Source organism: Rhinopithecus roxellana, chromosome 4, assembly GCF_007565055.1.
Source record: "Rhinopithecus roxellana isolate Shanxi Qingling chromosome 4, ASM756505v1, whole genome shotgun sequence".
Classification (NCBI taxonomy): Eukaryota; Metazoa; Chordata; class Mammalia; order Primates; family Cercopithecidae; genus Rhinopithecus; species Rhinopithecus roxellana.
In genome coordinates this window covers 47,281,895-47,301,568 of record NC_044552.1, presented here as the reverse complement: position 1 = coordinate 47,301,568, position 19,674 = coordinate 47,281,895, and the positions used below count along the sequence as shown (strand labels likewise).

At 37.2% G+C, this 19,674-nt stretch overlaps 1 protein-coding gene across 6 annotated transcripts in view; it reads right to left on the bottom strand.

The window, feature by feature from the left end:
- DST (dystonin) overlaps positions 1-19,674 on the bottom strand; it is a 385,237-nt gene that overhangs the window by 364,452 nt on the left and 1,111 nt on the right. The window lies entirely within an intron of this gene.

The window sequence follows — 19,674 nt, the reverse complement described above, 5'->3', positions numbered from 1 at the left end:
TTAAACATCAGGCAGCACAGGGGAGTGTCATCTCTGAGAAAAGAGAAATAGACAAGGTGAATCCTACTATTACCCTCAGCTTACTGCTTGGAGAGTTTCCAGGATACAGCACAGGAAGAAGAAACTGGGGAGGGAATAAGACGCAAGGGGAGGCAGCAGTTCTCCCTCATGTAAAGAGACAGTTCATCTGAGGGGGTCAAGACAACTAGAATTTGCAAGCAGAGAACCAAAAGACACTGCACAAAAGCAAACCCCAGAGATCTGCAAGGGGTTGCATTCTTACCTGAGTACTATGTATATGTGTGTAAGGAAACTATATGAAGCCAAGTGAAGAACCATCAGAAAGGAGTAGACAGAATCAAGAGTATTGCCTCTGAAGTAAAAAGTAAAAGTTCATAGCAACAAAAATTTCCCAGATCCTCAAATAAATCATTAAAATGGTAGAATAGGTAACATTAAATTTCCTGTTACCTGAAGTTGCTATATATGTGCTGACCCTAGCAGTATACCTCTAGATCTTTTATATTTAGAGGTTCTAGAATTATATACAGGCACTTTAAAAAAAAAAAGCTACACTATCATTTATTATTTATTTATTTATATATTTATTTATTTATTTTTGAGACGGAGTCTCGTTCTGCCACCCAGGCTGGAGTGCAGTGGCGCAATCTTGCTTACTGCAAGCTCCGAATTCCGAGTTCAAGGAGAATCCTCCTGCCTCAGCCTCCCAAGTAGCTGGGACTACAGGTGCCCACTACCATGCCTGGGTAATTTTTTTTGTTTTGTTAGTAGAGACAGGGTTTTGCCATTTTGGCCAGGCTGGTCTCCAACTCCTGGCCTCAAGTGATCCACCTGCCTGGACCTCCCAAAGTGCTGGGATTACAGGTGGTGAGCCTACACTATCTCTAAAGTAAACAAAGAACACCCTGGGACAACACTATTCTCTGAGTTCCCAACAAATGTCTAAGTAAGTCTGGCCATGAATTTTGCCATTGTTGTCTAAAGGCACACTCCTATTCTGAGCCTCCCCTCAGTATTTCTGCTCCACATGTTCCAGCACTACGTTATTGTATCTAAATTGAATCTTTTCTCCCTAGAATTTCTTTTGTCCTTCACTATGGAAACAGTTCATTTTGCCTATCTTCTGCATAAAGAAATTATGTAGCATGAAGTAAGGTAATTTGCATAATTTTGTTTTTTGTTTTTTGTTTGAGACGGACTCTCGCTCTATTGGCAGGCTAGAGTGCAGTGGCACAATCTCAGCTCACTGCAACCTCCACCTCCCAGATTCAAGCAATTCTCCTGCCTCAGCCTCCCTGGTAGCTGGGACTACGGGTGCACGCCACCACGCCCAGTTAATTTTTGTATTTTTATTAGAGACGGGGTTTCACCATGTTGGCCAGGATGGTCTCGATCTCTCGACCTCGTGATCCGCCTGCCTTGGCCTCCCAAACTGCTGGGATTACGGGGTGAACCACTGCGCCCGGCCGGTATAATTCTTGAAAATTACAAAACTTACTTCAAACTTCATCTGCTTGGCAGTTTTTAAATTGCTGGGAGAAAATTAGTGAAGGTAGTGTACTTGACTGGAACTATTATCCAGAGTTAGCTTGGTTAAGAAACTGAATTCAGAAAATCTTTTTTTTTTTTTTTTTTTTTTTTTTGAGACGGAGTCTCGCTCTGTCACCCGGGTTGGAGTGCAGTGGCCGGATCTCAGCTCACTGCAAGCTCCGCCTCCCGGGTTCACGCCATTCTCCTGCCTCAGCCTCCCGAGTAGCTGGGACTACAGGCGCCCACCACCTCGCCCGGCTAGTTTTTTTTTATTTTTTTAGTAGAGACGGGGTTTCACCATGTTAGCCAGGATGGTCTCGATCTCCTGACCTCGTGATCCGCCCGTCTCGGCCTCCCAAAGTGCTGGGATTACAGGCTTGAGCCACCGCGCCCGGCCCAGAAAATCTTAAAAACCCAAAACCCTCCGTAGAAATTCATTCAACCTTTTTAGAAAAAATAATTATTGAGTATTTACAATATGCCAAGCACCATGATAAAAGCAGAGATATTAAAAAGACTTACATAAAAAAAGTTTTCTGTAGTTTTCTAACTTGCTTTTGCAAACATCAAAAGTATTCCATCTTCTGTTTTTATAAACAAATATGCAACTTGCTTTTCTCTAATATCCCTACTATTTCCATATCATCTCTTAGTATCAGGTATTTCCTTACAACTGTGGGGTTAATTTCTACTACAATTTTCAGAAAAAGAAGTTGTACTATACAGGACTTTACTAAAATTTCTTTATCCCTGCTGTTGGATAATTAAAACTATGAAACAAGATAATGGGTACAGAACACACTAGGCTCACCAGGTAAAGGATTTAAGAAAGTGGCTCTAGAGTACTTTATTTGTACTGCATATACAGCACCTTAATTGCCCCATGACAAACTGTGCTGGTTTTCCCCAACAGACTGAGATCTCCTAAAGGAAAGCAACACCATCTTTTTTCATCTTTGTATACGCCATGGCACTCAATAACATTATATATAATTTATTAAATAAATGAATGAAAAAAGTAAAGTTAGGTAAGGAACAAAACAAACGGATCCTCTGGCTTAAGATGGCACTTGTTAGGGACCAGTATTACACACGTCTGACTTATTCAAAGCAGTGTCTTCTCATCCCACTGTACTTTGCCTAGAAAGACAGCCTGCAAGTGATCAAACCAGACACTGAAAATAATAGCGAGGGCCATTATGGCCCACTTCAGCCATAAAGGACCACACAAACAGTAAGTCTGTAAATTGTTTATGAAAGTACCAGATGGTCTATTAAGTCAATGTCACTTAATGCCCACAATGTTGCTTATAAATTATACCTGTCAGAATCACATGGAAGAAGCTTTTCTCAAAAACTGGCAATATTTTCTATGCAAGAAAATATTTAATAATTTTATTCTTTTAAACTTTCTACTTTATTTGTGGTGGTATTTATGTTTATTATAGAAGTAATACATATCTGTTTTAAAATGTCAAATTCAGAGATGAAAAGAAAACTTGTTCTTGGGAGCTAATCACTCTTGTTTGGTTTCTCTATTTTCATAGCTTTCTAAATTTGCATATAGAATTTTTTTTCTTTTTTTACAAGAATACCAAACACATAATCATCTATCTTTTAATTTTCCTTTAAACTATATGGCAGACATATTAGAAGTCAATACTTAGAGATTTAACTGGTATTACTTATTAGTTGCTTAACATTTGAGTATCAAAATTTATTCAACTATTCCCTACTCCTGATCATTCAGGATGTTTCCAGTATTCCTGCTATTATAAACAATGTCACAATAAATATCTTTGCACTTAAATTCTACCTGCAGGAAAGATTCTGAAATACTAATGGATCAAGGAGTAGATGTGTCTTCAGCAGCATGCTTTCTCCAAAGACGGTAACAAATCACACTCTCAAAAGCAGTGCAGGACAGCACTGTTTCCCCATGTTCTTGCCAGTGCTGGATGTCATAATAAATGCTTTTAGAAGATTGTAACAAGAAAAGTAGTTTCTAACTTTAAAAAAACCATTCCTAGTTTTTTTTTTAATCCTTTAAATCTCTCTTTAGATTTGCTCACTGTCAAAAATGTATCTCCAATTAACCAATGGCCTGTGCTATAGAAATTCACTTATCAGTTCCAAATGACCAACTTGTAACACATTTTCTCTTTAAAATGCTGTTTAAGTGAAGGTTAGATCATCCAGGCTAATGTACAACTACATTTTTCATTTTAAAAATGGTAAAACACGGCTGGGCACAGTGGCTCTTTCCCGTAATCCCAGCACTTTGGGAGGCCGAGGCGGGTAGATCACGAGGTCAGGAGTTCGAGACCAGCCTAACCAATATGGTGAACTCCCATCTCTACTAAAAATACAAAAATTAGCCAGGCATGGTGATGTGTGCCTGTAATCCCAGCTACTCAGGAAGCTGAGAATTGCCTGAACCCAGAAGGCGGAGGTTGCAGTGACCTGAGATCGTGCCACTGCTCTCCAGCCTGGGCAACAGAGCGAGACTCCGTCTCAAAAAAAAAAAAAAAAAAGTAAAACAACAGCAACAATATGATCAATGTAAAACATTTACTGACATTTTGTAGTCAATCTAGAATAAATATTGAATATAGAACGTTGGAGCTATAAAAAGTATATTTAATAAATATAAACTGTAGGCATGTTTATATTAGAATCATGCTTTCCAAATCACATCCTTCCCAAGCATGTATTTACCTGCTGCTAGCATAGAGGGAACTGAGGACAGCCAGAAGAAAGAGAACTGAGCAGGGGAGGAAGAGTTGCAGGGAGTGTAAAATGTATGTGTGGAGACCCAAATGATAAGAAATGGAGTTGAGTTACCATTCATCTAAAAGCTTCTGTCTCCCAAACTCTCAGAAACAGCATGAGATACGTTCCCTTTCCCTTTTTCACTGCACATTTCCTTCTTTGTACCACACCCCCACCACCAATACACATACACAGAGACCTACCATATGCCCACATGAGGTGAGGGCAAATCAAACCTTTCATGCCTTCCATTGATGCTCCTACTCTCTAGCTGTGTTAGAACTGATGCATGTAGCATCACATTACCCTTTATTCACTCCTGATCCAGAGCAGATGGGAAGGATCCAGATCCAGCATATTCTCAAAATGCAGGCCATAGGGAGGGGTGATGGCTGGGGTGGTCAGTGGCCTAGATCTGCCTGCCTGGAGCCTGGATCTTATAGTTAACTAGGAAACAGCCAGACAGCAATACACTAATCCAAGACCTGCAGCCAAATTTTCATCCAACTCTTCAAGGTGGGAAATATTTTAGTTCCACGTTATAATGACAGCTTATATTCGTCTGAATCTATTTCTTAAAGCCCCAGAACACAGACAGCCTCCTGCATACAATGTACTATCACCAACATAATGCAAGGCCCTAAAATACAGAAACATCAACGGTAACACTGAAACCTCGGCATTCCTCTTATTGCATGTAAAGAATAACACTGATATCACTACTTCTGTCTTTGCTATTGCTTCACTTGTTCCACTCATTTCTTCTAGATTCTTGCCCTTACTTTTCATTGACTTGGACATAGCCAGCGAAAGCAGCCCTTCTATACACCAGTGAGAAACAAAGGAGACTGAACAATGTGAAGAATTAATAATCAGGAGACCTCAGTTTAGAGCTTGCTTTTTCCTTTACTGACCCTCCTTTTCTAGACTTTAGTTTTCTTGAGGATAAAATGAAATAAGTGAAAAATCAACATACTCAATGTTTACATCTTTTCCCTACAGGCAATTGCAATTCTCAAAGGCTGGGCAGGTGGGAGAGCAGAATCAGGGTTAGAAATAGAACTACCCAAGAGTATTTCTAGAGTTCTGTACCCTATAGTATCCTATAGTTCTGTTAATGGAGAGGAGGGGAAAGGTAGAATAAGAGAAGGGAAAAACAAATCTATAAAGCTTCACTAATCCTCCAGAATGAAGCCACTTCAAAGCTGAAGACCACAATCCCTAGTCTTGAAGCTGTAGTTCCCCCAAGACTCAGAACACTGGTTTAAAAATCTTGAAGAAATGGCCAACCAGAAATAGCTTGTTCAAGTTCACTGCTAAAGTGGCATTAAAAGTACTATGAAAAAAACCTTCCATTAACTAGAGATGGAAAAAGGAGCCTTGGAGGGGACAACATTTAGGCCTTTCCTGAAAACTGCATGTATGTGGTGATCACTTAGCCAGCCAAACACAAAAGAAACACTGACCTAGACATGCAAGAACAACACATAGAGATAATATAGGTAACAACTTTAAAACTTCCCAAAAGAGGCCGGGCGCGGTGGCTCAAGCCTGTAATCCCAGCACTTTGGGAGGCCGAGACGGGCGGATCACGAGGTCAGGAGATCGAGACCATCCTGGCTAACACAGTGAAACCCCGTCTCTACTAAAAAATACAAAAAACTAGCCAGGCGAGGTGGCGGGCGCCTGTAGTCCCAGCTACTCTGGAGGCTGAGGCAGGAGAATGGCGTGAACCCGGGAGGCGGAGCTTGCAGTGAGCTGAGATCCGGCCACAGCACTCCAGCCTGGGCGGCAGAGCGAGACTCCGTCTCAAAAAAAAAAAAAAAAAAAAAAAACTTCCCAAAAGAGGCCATTTGCACACACTCCAAGTCTACATAACATGAATACATGTAATGAGAGTAAAAACATTTTTAAAAGGGTGAGTTTCTTGCAAAGTTTCACTTCAATGTTACCGATAAATCTAATGCCCCACAGTGCTCCTTGATTGAATACCGTTAATAAATAATACAGTCTTGAAGCATAGTCCAAGTAATGAAATACAAATGCAATAAACGATTGCAAACTATATCAAAAGGCTGGAAGGAATTTTAAAAGGGTTTTCAAATGGAATCAATAACGGTTTCTACAAAAAATTAAAACCATGAATGTGGTGATCATTTCCAAAATAAAAGATGAGGTGTACACCATAAACAATGGAAAGTATGTCAAAAAATGATGTCAAGAGTAACCAGATCATATCAGTATGAAGTGATATATTCATAACTCAATAAAAAAAAAAGACCACTAATTTTTTATGTCTAGCACCCCAAGAACCTAACATGGTTGTTGGCACATAAGAAACACTCAAGAAATAAATAAATACTGAAGTAATTAATTAAGGCTGGTATAACTGGATGATAAAGAACCTTGGCAATCATTCATTTTCATGTATAAGCCATCCAAAACTAGCTACTTAGCATGAGTCAGGAATGAAAATCAGATCTCCTGAGTACTAGCAGTTGCTTCCTTTATTGTTGAATTTCTAAAATCCAGAGTGATTAGAATTTCTTAATTGGATATATAACTCAAGAATCTACTCGAACATGAATTAGGCACTATCTTATAAATATTTAATTGCTAATTGGCTTATATCATCCATATGATTTCTTTCTTATCTTGAAAAACTGTGTTTCTGAAGCTTGTAATTACATGGAAAAATACCAATGTAATAATATTAACCAAAAACTATCAGTATACAAAACTGCTTAAATGTTTCATCAGACTGTTTAACCACACATAGTAGAATGCATGCATTGTCATTAAAATGGTTTGAAATGATATTTCATGGCATTAAAAAATGCTGTGATATATTAAGTTAAACTGTAGGATATAGAACTGTACACGCAGTAGTCCCAATTTTTAAATGTTGTATATTACTGAGAAAAAAGAAATGGAAAAGGACATATGTCATAAAATTAATGTATATAGATAACTGAACTACAGACTTTTACTCATTTTGCCTACTTTTGTCCACTTCATTTTCCAAAAATGTTAGCAAGTATATGTCACAAGTTTTCTTTCCATGTTTCCCCCAAGTACTTCACGGTTCCTCCTTTGTCACTGTGTACTACAGAAATTACATCTTTAGTCTACAGGTTAGTTTTTCTGTCTAAATGTACAACCCTCTAATTTTAAGAGCCGCTTCAATTAACAACAAAAGCAAGAGATAATAATGGACTTTTTCCCTCAAGTAACTAAATCCTCTACAGTCAGCAATAGAACTTTTCACCAAAGTTTATGGACTTGGTAGCCCAAGACTACATTAAACAAAAGGTAAGCCATACTTCTTCCTAAATATGGACTGTAATTCCAGAACAACAGCAGTATTCAACTGCGGTTTACTTAAACAGAGACTATTTACCTCTCACCACATATATTATGTATAGTCCACATTATTAATGATAACTTTCACTGCATTTTAGAAGGATGAGCCACAATTACCTACAGTACAGTGTTCTCTAGACTGGCTATCAGAAGACCAGAATTCGAGCCCCAGTCCGCCACTGAGTCAATGCAATCATGGAAGCCTGATTTCCTTGCCTGTAAGATAAGGGCACTGGTACTTATGTTACCTGTCTCAGAGAATTGTTACAAGAATCAAATTGTATCATATATGTAAAAAAAAAAAAAATGCTAAAATTATTATGATCATCAATCTAATTGAGAGTTTCCTACACCATATTAAGAGTGTCACATCCAATCTTTACATTTGCTGAGCCATGGCTAAAACTTATTTCTCATTACTGAACCCTCAGGTTTCATAACATATGTATGATAAAGTAGAGTTCTTAAAAATGGAGGATAAAATCTTCAACTCAACCAGTTATCTATAAGCAAAATCTATCTTGTTTATATTAAAGCAGTAGTTAAATTTCGCGATAATACTTTTCCTACAATGCAAAAGGTGAAATGCAAGCTCAGATTGTCCAAATGACATGGTAAGGCCAACAAAAACCTCTGTCTACACCATCCACCCACACATAACACAAAGCCTCTCCCCTTCCCCAGCTCCCACTGAAATTCTGCCTTCCTTCAGATGCCAGCCCTGCTTGTGAAACCCTTGGATGCTCGGATCACTCCTCTTTTGCAGCACTCACATATAATGAGTGTAGCTGGCCCACTTTTGTCACCAAACTGTGCTCTTTGAGAGGCTACAAACCTGTGTTCCTCTTCCTTCTGTAGGCCCTGATTCCTTAGCATATTTTAATGTATAGGATCAATAAGTATTTAAATTAAACCACATGTTCCAAACTGATGAAGATCTGCTTCTCCCGGTTCTAAACCCTTCAACTCTTCCCAGTTTTTCCAGGGAAAGACTGAGTACAAAATATGATGGGGATGAGGGAACAGAGAATATACTAGATGGTAATATGTTCACTTGAAGCATATGATCAATTAATTTCTGACTAGAACTATGAGAAAGGTTGGGAAAAATGCTGCTTGAATGTTTTCAAAAAATGCTAATTATAAAAGTATTTCATTCCATTTATAGTATTTGACTTCCACTGAAGCAAAAATTTAAATTTCTATATGGTTTTCTAAACGGAAAGGGATATATAAGTACATCTCTTTTTCCACAAGAAAACTAAGGCATCCTTGCATCTTGCTTTCTGTAATTTAGAATCCTTCAATTCTGCTTTAGATCTTCCAAAAAGGTTCAAAGAAAAAGTACAAAGACTACATATTATATATAGTAGTTAAATTGCTAGAGCTTCTGAGATTATTTTAAAGGACACTGACATATTTTGGCCAAATCCCATCTTGAATTTCCACATGTTGTGAGACAGACCCAGTGGGAGGTAACTGAATCTCACGGGGGCAAGTTCTTCCCATGCTGTTCTTGTGATAATGAATAGGTCTCACGAGATCTGATGGTTTTAAAAAGAGGAGTTCCCCTGCACAAGTTCTCTCTCTCTCTCTGCTGCCACCCATGTAAGACGTAACTTGCCCCTCTTTGCCTTCCACCATGATTGTGAGGCTTCCCCAGCCATGTGGAACTGTAGGAACTGTAAGTCCAGTTAAACCTCTTTATTTTGTAAATTGCCCAGTCTCAGGTATGTCTTTATCAGCAGCGTGAAAACAGACTAATGCAGACATATTCAAATAGCACTGCAAAAAAAAAAAAAAAAAAAATGCCTCTATAGCATACACTATTGCTTCAAGAGGTAATAAAATTCATATTATATGCAAAATCAAACTCTTTTTTTTATTTTTTTGAGGGGGAGTCTCGCTCTGTCGCCCAGGCTGGAGTGCAGTGGCGGGATCTCGGCTCACTGCAAGCTCCGCCTCCCGGGTTCACTTCATTCTCCTGCCTCGGCCTCCTGAATAGCTGGGACTACAGGGGCCCGCCACCACGCCCGGCTAATTTTTGGGTATTTTTAGTAGAGACAGGGTTTCGCCATGTTAGCCAGGATAGTCTGGATCTCCTGACCTCGTGATCCGCCCGCCTCGGCCTCCCAAAGTGCTGGGATTACAGGCGTGAGCCACCGTGCCAGGCCAAAAGCAAACTTTTAATTTGAATCACTCCGCTTTTTATCTACTAAGCTATTTTTAATATCCTTTTTTTTTTCTTGAAACAGAGTTTTGCTCTTATCGCCCAGGCTGGAGTGCAATGGCACGATCTCAGCTCACTGCAACCTCTGCCTCCCAGGTTCAAGTGATTCTCCTGCCTCAGCCTCCTGAGTAGCTGGGATTACAGGCGTCCGCCACCACACCCAGCTAATTTTTGTATTTTTAGTAAAGATGGGATTTCACATGTTGGTCAGGCCGGTCTCGAACTCTTGACCTCAGGAGACCCACCCACCTCAGCCTCCCAAAGTGCTAAGATTACAGGCATGAGCCACCATGCCCGGCCTTATTTTCAACATTATCTAGTTTCTGTTACACAAATAAGGTTATCACAAGATCACAAGATGAACAACCAAGTACTCCTTTAATCACTCTCTTTTTTCTAGCAAAGGCAGTCAATGGTGTTCCAGAATTCTAAACATTTAGGAATTGCGACTCTTCTAAAATATACTAACAGAAAAAAATCAAATAATCTTGCTGTAACTCAACTCATATTTTTTAAATCACATGTAATAATTTACATGAAAGCACTGTCTTAACTCTAAGAGGCAACAGTGTGAAGCCTTGTGTTTGTGGATACTGTATACATACAGCACTAATCCAGGCCATAATCAAGTTATCATAACAAAACATTCTTAAAAATGAACATAAACTAACTTTCTATCCAACTCTACTTCTGATTACATTTTAAAAGAAGTAATTCAATATCCTAAGAGTTTTTAACTTTCACATGTTTTATATGACATGGACTACTAATTTCAGTCTACCCTTAAAATAGAACAGTTCGACTAATTTTAGACTCAAGTGTTATAAAGCATCATAGCTGCCAACCAACTGGATACCTGAATTGCAGCTGCAACAGCATATTAGAAACACCAAAGCAAACTGTCAGATTGCTGAACTCAGAGTCACCACATATAACTCTATGAAGCAGATATAATAAATAACATACTTAGCTATAACAAAATAGTACTTAAGAATGCTATGAACATATAAAAGGAAATAATCAGGTCCTTATTTATTTAAATAATACCTATAATATGCAGTGGCTCAAAGGTGTCAAAAGGAGGTAATGGTATAAGAAGGTTACTGACCATTTGCAAACATATCTGATAAAGGACTGGTATCCAAAATATACAACAATTAAAAAAAAAATGTAAGTGGGCAAAAGGGCCAGACATGATGGCTCACACCTGTAAATCCCAGCACTTTAGAAAGCCAAGGCAGGAGAAACACTAGAACCCAGGAATTCAAGACCAGCCTGGACAACATAGCAAGACCCTGTCTCTATATAACATAAAAATATTAGCCCAACATGGTGTCACATGTAGTCCCAGATACCTGGGAGGCTAAGGCAGGAGGATCTGCTGAGACAGAAGTTCATGGTTACAGTGAGTTATGATTTTATCATTGCATCCAGTCTGGGTGACAGAGTGAGACCCTGTCTCAAAATAAAAAATGCTTAAAAAGTGGGCAAAAGATCTGAACAGACATCTCAGGAAAGGAAATACACAGATGACAAGCATATAAAAAGATACCAGCCAGGTGCAGTGGCTCATGCCTGTAATCCCAGCACTTTGGGAGGCCAAGGCAGGCAGATCATGAGGTCAGAAGTTTGAAACCAGCCTAACCAATATGGTGAAACCATATCTCTACTAAAAATACAAAAATTAGCCAGGCGTGGTGATGGATGCCTGTAATCCCAGCTACCCAGGAGGCTGAGGCAAGGGAATCGCTTGAACCCGGGAGGCGGAGGTTGCAGTGAGCTGAGATCACGCCTCTGCACTCCAGCCTGAGTGACAGCGTGAGACTACATCTCCAAAAAAAAAGATACGCACCATCATATGTCATTTAGGGAATTGCAAATTAAAACAACAATGAAATACCACTACGCACCTATTTGAAAGGCTGAAATACAAAACAGTGACAATACCAAATGCTGATAGAATGTGAAGCAACAGGAACTCTCACTCACTGCTGGTGGAAATGAAAAACAGTACACCCACTTTGGAAGACAAGTTAGACAAGTTTCTCACAAAGCTAAATGCACCATATGATCTAGCAATCATACTCCTTTACACAGATGACTTGAAAACATGTCCACACAAAAATCTGCACTCAACTGTTTAGAGCAGTTGTATTCATAACTGTCATCCCTTAGGAGCAACCAAGATGTCCTTCAGTAGGTGAATGGATAAGCAAACTTTGGTACTTCCAGACAATGAACTTAGCAATAAAAACAGATGAGCTATCAAGCCATAAAAAGACATGGAGGAACCTTAAATGCATATTGCTAAGTGAAAGAAGCTAGTGAGAAAAGTCTATATACTGTAGGATTCCAACTATATGACATTCTGTAAAAACATAAAATATAGAGAAAACAAAAAGACCAGTGGTTGTCAGGGGTTCTGGAGCTGGAGAGGAACAAATAAGTCAAACACAGAGGATTTGGGAGCAGTAAAACTCTTCTGCATGATATTATAATAATAGACACATGATACATTTGTCAAAACCTATAGAACTGTACAAAGGAAACCACAATGTAAAATATTAATCTTATAATCAACTATGTAGTTGATGAACCAATTTATCAATTGGTTCATCAATTACAACAAATGTACCACACCAGTACCGGACGTAAATAGGAGAAACTATGGGGGAAGAAGAGGGAGGATATGGGAACTATGTAGTTTCTGCTCAATTTTGCTGTAAACCTAAAACTGCTCTAAAAAATAATGTATGCATTTTTTTTAAAGACTACTGGTGTAGGAAGAGCCACAGTACTTGAGTTCTTAGGTCTACTTAATTCATTGACTACCACATAATCTCTACTGCTCAGAATATTCCATATGCTCTATTTTATCCCACCTTTATTACCCCAGTGTCTACCTCACTAGACAAGTAGTATTGTTTCACACCAAAAATCAAGAAAACACATCATTACACTGGCATGGCCAGCACGGAGAACCATAACACTGAATACAGGAGCACTAGAACAATAGTATGTTTGTATAATATCTTTAATACCAGGGTTCACTGGGAAATATTTTCACCCACTAGAGTAAAATCAAGACTTTGTCAACTCTCTTTGACAATTCTTTCCAGGAAACATTTCAGGCATGTATCAAAGCAGCCATATTCATTGGTGACATTTACAAAAACAGTTCTTTTCAAAATCTTCTCGACCCAAATACACACTGGAAATGCTCATATTAAAATTTTATTTTCTTTTTATAACTAGTCATTAGAATTTATAATACAAATAAGACACAACAGTTTGACTTCCAAAATCTAATATTTGAATAAAAGTAGTATCTATAAATTTATAATCTATTAACTTTAATGTCATGCATTTATTTAACATATCTCAGAAAGCTGTATTAATCAAAATCAGAATCTTAATAAATATATATATATATATATATATATATATTTTTTTTTTTTTTTTTTTTTTTTTTTTGAGACGGAGTCTCGCTCTGTCGCCTGGGCTGGAGTGCAGTGGCCCGATCTCAGCTCACTGCAAGCTCTGCCTCCCAGGTTTACGCCATTCTTCTACCTCAGCCTCCCCAGTAGCTGGGACTACAGGAGCCTGCCACCTCGCCCGGCTAGTTTTTTGTATTTTTTAGTAGAGATGGGGTTTCACCATGTTAGCCAGGATGGTCTCGATCTCCTGACCTCGTGATCCGCCCGTCTCGGCCTCCCAAAGTGCTGGGATTACAGGCTTGAGCCACCGCGGCCGGCCAATAAATATATTTTCATAACTATTTCTGCAATATCTCCCAGTCAATATAATGACACTCAAAATATATAGTTTAGGCCAAATATACATTTGATGTTCAAATGCCATTTCTACCACTATAGCTATGTGATTCTTTAAACTTATATATATACATAACATACATGTATTTCACATGCAATACCCAGCATCATGCCAGGCATATGAGTAGGTCGACATATAAATGGTAGTTACTGTTTTGCAATTTTAAATTAAAAATTTAAGACTTAATGCTCAAATTGTAGGTAGCTCAGAACTTAAATGAAGATAAAACCACTGAACTTTTTATACACCAAACTAACTCTACATATTTGCTGAAGTTTATGTAGGAAATAAACAATGAGTAAATTAAGATTTTTGAAATAAAAACAAATATTAAAAATTATTGACATATATTGAAAGTTATTTCATCATATATATTTACCTTTTAAAAGGATATGAATTCAATTATTGTATTTGCTTATGGAAAACAGATCCACTGCTCTAAGATGCTACTAATCATGCTCAGAGGATTCATAACAAACAGATTGATAAGAGCTCTACATTAAATAGAGCATTCCAGTTTTCTAAGGCACACTACTTGCTGTATTTCCAAAGTCAAGCAAAATAGCTTTCGTTCCATTTAACTACCAAGAAAGGTCTAATTGTGATTAATAATAAAAATGTTTTACAAACACCTTTTCTAATAAATACTACAAATTTTTTAAAAACTCAAAAAGGAAACACCTCAAGCTTTTTTGGACATAACTTCAACAACAAAAGTTGCTGCACCCACCTCCTGTCCCCACATGCAGAACCAACTAATCAGCCATCCTGACAATTTCTGAAATTTCTCTTGAATTAGCCTTCCATTCCAATCACTGTAATTTTACAGTACCCACCTAACCTGTCTCCCTGCCTGAGTCTTCCCTTCCACTCAGTCCTCCACACTGCTGCCAGATTGCTCTTTGTAATATCTATCTAACTTCCTGCTGGGGATCATAAAGGGTCACCCTCACTGCCTAAAGAATAAAGCCCAAACTCAGTCTTGGGTATGCCACTCAAGACTGCTTTCAATCTGGTACAGCATAACCCTCCATCATTCATCCATTTCCATCTTCCTACAAATTCTATCCAATCCTTTCTCTGAAACCTACGGTGCACTTCAGCCAACAACCAAAATGATTTTGGCAATCATGTCAATGAAATGGAACAGTCATGCTAGTTTCTCCTCTTGGAGTTTTCCTCTCTGGTACTTTTCACCTTCTCACAGGGTGAAATCCCATTTGACCCCAAATACATAGCTTTCCCCAACACTCAACCTAAGCAGAATTATTTGCTTTTCTTTTGGAAGAGATGAAGCAGGCAGAAAACAAAAGCAAACAAAATTGCATTAAAGGACAAGCAAAAAAAAAAAAAGAATAAGAAGGGGTCTCATTTGATCACTTACAGAAACAATGCATACTTCAGTAAATAATTACCTGAAATTCCTCCTTGGAAGTAGGCAGAATGTAATCCCTAAAATATTAAGAACTAAGAAATGGACACAGAAGTCTTTCCTGTTTTTTCTTCAAAGCCATTATAGAGAGAAGACTTCCATGAAACAGAAGCATCTGTGTTTAGTTAATATGAAATAACAAATATTCTAAACTACAAATCATCTTCTCTTCCCAATTAGTCCACCAGGTCACATGATTTGGGTACGTTCTTCTACACTTTTATACTCAGTTGTGGAACTAAAACAGAAATGAACATGATAGCCTAGATATTCCATCTTGTTGTCACCTCTATAGCTTCAGATATTTTCATAATCTCCAATTGCATGAAGATGCTTTGGTCAGAACTAGGATCCTAAGGCACATATGACCCAAAGGCAGAAATACAAGCACTTCTTTGTCAGACAACAAGATAGCAGTAAGACAATAAATTGGTCTCACCACCTGTCCTTACACTGATTACCTAAAACATTTATTGAGCCAGAAAATAAGGTTCTCCAAATTGTTCAAATACAAAAAATAAAATAAAATAAAATAAAAAACCTAGAAGTTTTAAAAAGCATAAGCCTTCTTTTTAAAGTCTCTGGGCTAAATAAATGTTGAGATAACTCTCTAAGTCAGAACAAAAGAAACTGAAAAGAGAATCAGTAGAAGTTTAAAATTAAATTCACTAACAATACCTAATAATTTCCCACATTTCTGAACTGATACACACTCCTTATTGTGTGAGGCAATAAACACAATTTAATCCTAATTATTTGGTGAGAATGATTTTTCAAACCCATGTTGTAACATAATACATTCAATTGTGTCATTTTGAAAATACTCAGAAACCTCATGGAGCTCTCAGATCTTCCTCAAACTTTAGTGAAGTCAAATAGATTGTGTGATGATTGTTAATATGTATCCAAATCTTAAGTTTCCAATTCTAGCACAGACACTCTGCCTTCCATATGCCAGACACTGCTTGTTGCAAAACCAGTTGCCATTCTTTCCTTATTCTTTAAAAACAAAACTTCAATTTTGTTCAGGGCACTAAATGAAGCCAGCTTTAAAATCCACATTTTCTAGTCTACCTGTAGCTAGAGATGGCCCCTGGAGCAGCTGTCCCCTGGAATGGAGACATAAGGGCTGGAAGAGGAGCAGCCATCTTGTGATCACAAAACGACCACAAGATACACTATAAATAGCTACACAGAAATAGAGGAGTCTGAGTCCCTACTGGCAAATGCGGTTACCCTACAACCCAGTTTTGCCTATTTAGGACCTCTCAGTACCTGAGAAAAAGAAAATATCTCCTTGGCTAAGCACTATCACTTGTTTTCTGTTACAAACAGTCAAACATAATCCTAACTAACACTCAGCAAATTCAGCCTGTTTCACTTTTAAAAGAAAATAAAAATCCCAGACTTACACTATTATGACTAGCTACAATATAACATTATTATGATGCAGCACAGTTAAAGTTCGCTTATTATGTAACTATTAACCTATGAACAGAGCATGAGCAGAAAAAATTCAAAATCAAGTTTTTGCAGAATCCTGGAAGCCAAATGAAAACCACTGAGCTAGATCATTATACGCTGCAGAGAAATTCCTTGAAATCTGTATACTCCAATTTTCAAGGGAGTGTCCGAGCCAATTCACAGAGTAAAATGACAGAATGTTTACTAATCACCTATCAATAAAGGCAATAAACCCGAACTGAAAATGAAAATTATGGTAGTCTTAGTTCCTTTTGTCACCATGCACATAAGCAGATTTTATAGCCCTAATGAGAGAAGAAACTAAAGCAATTATACAAGGTATCTGTAAAAAAGAGAAAACTTTGCCTATTGCCTAAACAGCAGTTTGCAGGGGGTGGGGGGGGTGGAGTGGGGTTAGTGATATTATAGATAAGTAAGCAAAACGACCATTCAGCTTTCATAGAGAATGATAAATGCAACACTTTCATTACGATTGTCTAGGAACAATGGATTTACTTCCAGATCAATAGAAAAATAACCATTTTGGTGAACCAAAATAATGTAACATTTTAAAATTACATCTATAAGGTATAGAAAAATGTATTGAATTCACATTATCTCATTTTCTCACTTAACATCATACTACAAAGTAACAATGTGTTGAGAAAACAAAATATTGCAATGATACACTCAAAAAGCTGAATTTCATAATATGAGAGCTAATTAATCATTTATAACAACAGCATATGGGTTAGTCTCTTTAAACTTAAGAAGAAAAATAAGATACCACTGTTTCTTTTAAGCTAAGCTACTAAGAATGTTTTGCATTACACCGTATATACACTGGATAATTTACTATAGATATAAAAGAAACTCTGACATAGAAAATTTCTAGCATAAACAATAATAAAGAATTATGTTTTACTCAAAAATAAATGCCTTTATTTAGCCAAAGTTTGGTATCAGCTGAAGAAATATGTTTTTTTAATCAGATGGTCCTGAACATTTCATGAATACATTTTACAAGTAACGGGACTCGAATATGAATCAGAACGCTGCACCCTTCTTTGTAGCAAATAGCTCTTTCTGTGTTATTCTAATTCAGCAAAGAGTTGCCTATTTTTGCCCAGAAGTAATGGACCAAAGCAAGATATGAGAATAGACTGACTACACATAAATAATTAGCGTTCACTCTCCACTATTCTTGTTTTTCTACAGAGAGTACGATTTGAAGTCCTCTCAAGGCTGTCTGAATACTAGGCCTAACAAAGCTCTCGACTTCCAAATCTAATGCTTATAATTCCTAACATTATAGATTATTACAATTCTACATTTCTGACAACAGGCAGTTTTTGAATTGGTTCCAGCTGACTCCACCGCTTACACTACTCAACAGCTGAGGCATAGGATAACTTGGCAACCTGATAATATTCTAGATGAATGCAAACTCATTCTGTAACCAAGGAACTCTGTCCGAAATAAAAATCAAAATAACTTCTCTTTAAGTTTAAATGAGAACATAAAATGTTTTGAACAATGCATGATTTCAGAAAGTGAGCAACTGTATTCTGAATGTTTAGTGAATTGACACTCCCTATTCAAAGCCTACAATTCTTTTCTGATTAGATCAGTCCCCACAGCAAGTCATCAGGATAATAAGCACTGTAGTGAAGTCATCATACTGGATACTGATGGGAAATCATAACTGGCTTCAAAACACATCGGGAAACAATGAGTTTTCCAGGTCTCCAGCTTTTCATGGAATACACTGCCCAATACTCTTACTTTCCTTTCCACGACTAAATAAACATAGAACAACTATAAAGCCAAGTACAAATTGATGAACTAAGCATTTTAAAAACCATAAGTAAAATGAGGAAAACTCCCATCACTTTTTCAGTGACATCTAAACAATATGTTTGAAAATGTATATGTTTAAGGGCAATACTGATTGTTGTACACTGGCCTTCAGATCTTTAATTCCCTTTTATTTCCAAAGGCAAAGACAAGCTTTTAAACAATGCCTGCTTCTTTAAGACAAAGTCAAATAAGTACTTGTTTTCAGTCATGTGACTAAAATTCATTCAGCTGTAATTTTTTTCAAAAGTATAAAATGTATATACTTTAGAACTTTCAGATTTTTTTGTTTCTGACTATATAGAGCACAGATGTATTTCTTCGGTAAGGTCTGTTGTTCTATATTGCAATATTTCTCTTTTATAAAGCTCTGGGAACAACTAATTACAAACCTTACTTTAAAATGGAGTGATGGAGGTAAACATGAGTATATTATCCACACACACACAAATGTCACAAATGTGCTTTAGCCTAAAATATCATTGCACTTGCTCAGTGGCAGTATTATACACAATAAGAGTCTTGGCACAAAGGAATCCTCATTGTACTGTTTACAAAATTCTACATGGACTGCAAGAATTTCAGTTATAAAACATATTCTACAAAGACAGAAAACAATTGTGAGTGGATTTGAGCTTTCTGGGGATTTGGAATTTTACTGTTTAGTTCAATTTTTTTTTTATTTCTACTTTCTACTAATAGAAAACTACATGTATTGTTAACCATATAATACCACTGCATTTACAGACATTGAGTTACCAAACCCAAAGCAAATATTCAAAAGAAATAAAACCATTTGAATCCTACCTATGAAATGGGCCACTATTCTACTATAAACACGTTAAACCTCTCTGAGCTGCTCTTGAGTTCGGAGTGTTTTGGGAGCCACAATAAAAAGATGGTATATACACACTTAAAAATACATTTCCAGAGACAAAAAGACTTAAAAAATGGACAGCTGCAATTTGTATTTCGTCTTTATATTTAGCTATGAAGTCAAAGTAAACATTATACTAAAACATAAATATCAGGTTGGCATAGAATTTCCTGAACATAAAGGATGGGCAGAAAAAAAATCTCAAAATATATTCTTTACATTTAAATTTACAACAAACTCACTAACTAAAGTCTTTTATCCATCACGCTATAAAATAATTTTTAAAATACATCA